Source organism: Halyomorpha halys, unplaced genomic scaffold, assembly GCF_000696795.3.
Source record: "Halyomorpha halys isolate HHAL.00 unplaced genomic scaffold, Hhal_1.1 Scaffold196.1, whole genome shotgun sequence".
Taxonomy (NCBI): Eukaryota; Metazoa; Arthropoda; class Insecta; order Hemiptera; family Pentatomidae; genus Halyomorpha; species Halyomorpha halys.
The window spans coordinates 633,604-635,912 of NW_027115534.1; positions in this window are offsets into that span (position 1 = coordinate 633,604).

Genomic DNA, 2,309 nt, shown 5'->3' on the forward strand with positions numbered 1-2,309 from the left:
ATGAGAAAAATGTTCTTACCCAAAGGGGAGAACAGTGCCTTAGGGTATTTAAAAATAAAGTATTACGAATTAAATAAAGTATTATTTTGTGGGGCAGCCACAGAAATGAAAAAGGTCGACTCCCTATACCAGATTGAAACCGACGTCGCCGCAGTTCCTAGACTGCAAAGACCTGCGCCTAAACCAACTGAGCTAAGGACTGCATTAAAGGAACTGCACTCGGTAAATGTAATTCAGATAAGGGCATTTCAATGAATAAGATAGGTGTGTACGGTTGTTGGGTTTCGTAACCAAGGGATCCCCAAAATGTCAAAACACAGAACCGACAGGTTGGGAATATTACGCCAAGACTGATCTAGTAGATTTGATCCATTGATTTTCTGTTTTTTTTAAACTATATAAAAATTGTATTATTTCTGCTGTGTTTATGTATGTATGTTCTCAGACCCAGTTAAAGTAACGAATTCTATTATAAAATAATTTAATAATTCAATTATTTAATTTCATGATCTACGTTAACCTCTTCATAAATTAAAACCTCCTTACAACGAAAAAAATTATCCGTCTCGTTCGTGTTCGTTATTTAGAAGTTTCACTGTTAATCATTCTATGTATCTCAGTGATAAAGTAGATTTAGATTTTCTCAACCTTACCGTAAGACATTGTGCACAATATATATATACTTATTTTTTTCAAAATCTCTTGCTCTTTTCTATTCCTTTAATACACTCATTCGCCCTTTGAGAGCTGTAGGAACAAATTCAGTTTTATTATTCTCTTAAATTACTGCTCTATTACGCTAAAATGGTCTTTTCAAGTATTGTTTTTAACATTCTTGATAACTCAAATGTTTATCTGAAAATACTTCACCAAGAGAGTTTATGTTTTAGTTGAAATTATAATTTTTAAGAAGGAGATTAGAATGATTTACAAAGAGGAGAGGAGTCCGCGGGGAAGGATTGACCCCCAGGGAGCGACAGTCTCTACCGCGACAGTATATAACTTTAAAAATATTTGCTTAAAACGGGAAGAGGAAACTTTAAGGACACTTAATCGAGCAAAACTTAAAAAGCGCCTGCAATTGGAGAACGGCGTAATAAAATAATAGCACTTTGTAATTATTCTTAGAGTTAGCTCTTCAAAATGGAGGGAAGGTTAAAGGAAGGATATAAAGGCCAAAGGAATATTTAATTAAACTAATTGAAGTACGAAAGCTGATAAATCAACCAGAAGAGAAAAAAAAATATAGTGAATTGCCATCGAATAGAAAAATTACTTGATAATTGATAAAAATTAACTAATCCATAAAAATCATAGATAAAAAACGACACGTGCACGTTTAAGCGTCTTACATGTCTTAAAGCCTTATTAACCCAAAGTTTTCTGCCTAAAAAAGTCATAAGGTGCATTAAATGGCATTCCGGCATGTTTAAAATCAAAGACTGGAAGCAAACAACCGTTCTAAAGGGCACTACGGAGGGGAATTATGGCTCATTTTGGAGAAGTAGGCGGGAAGAGTTGTGAAAAAAAATGTAATGTTTAGTTGAGGGCCCCCCGAAGTGGGGCAGGACAGAATTGAAGGGGAGGGGGGTTAGTGGAAGTGATTGGGACCTTGTAATTGTACGACACAGGAAACGGAAGCAATTTGGAAAATGAATCTGGGCTCCCTCTGCCTTCGACCAGCTGCCTCCAGATACAGATACACAAACAGCCTCCACTCGCCTACAGTCTTTTCTTCTATCCCTCTATATTGTTAATGAATGAAATATATGGAAATATCTATATTGTTTTCTATATAAGAAATATTAAAAATATATTGTTAAAAAAAACAAAACAATATATACATATGTTACAGTAGGTGCAACATACAATTTTCACTCTCCACCTTACATTGAGTTAAAATTAATGTTCGAAATTAATTTTTACATTGTTTACTTATGCAATACTTCCCGTTACTAACCACCGAAATCAGCCTTTCATTTGAAAGATTGTCTAATTCAAATCTCAACTTTTTTCAGAAATGTACTCTTAATGACATTTCTCGTTGAAAATTTTTCATTCCTTTTTTTCTTCTGCGAAAGTATAGCAGAAATTTATTGAAATAAAAATGACAGAAATTACAATAATAAAATGACAAGTTTACCGAATTTCGCATTTGGCTCTTAACCTCCACTGTGAATTCTATGGCATCGATATTGAAAATACCAAGACTGATTTTATGGAGTTAGCAATCCTGCCAATTAAGTAAAATTAAAATCGTATTCATTTAATAATTATGTAGCTATATTACACATCTTATTTCCGGAAAT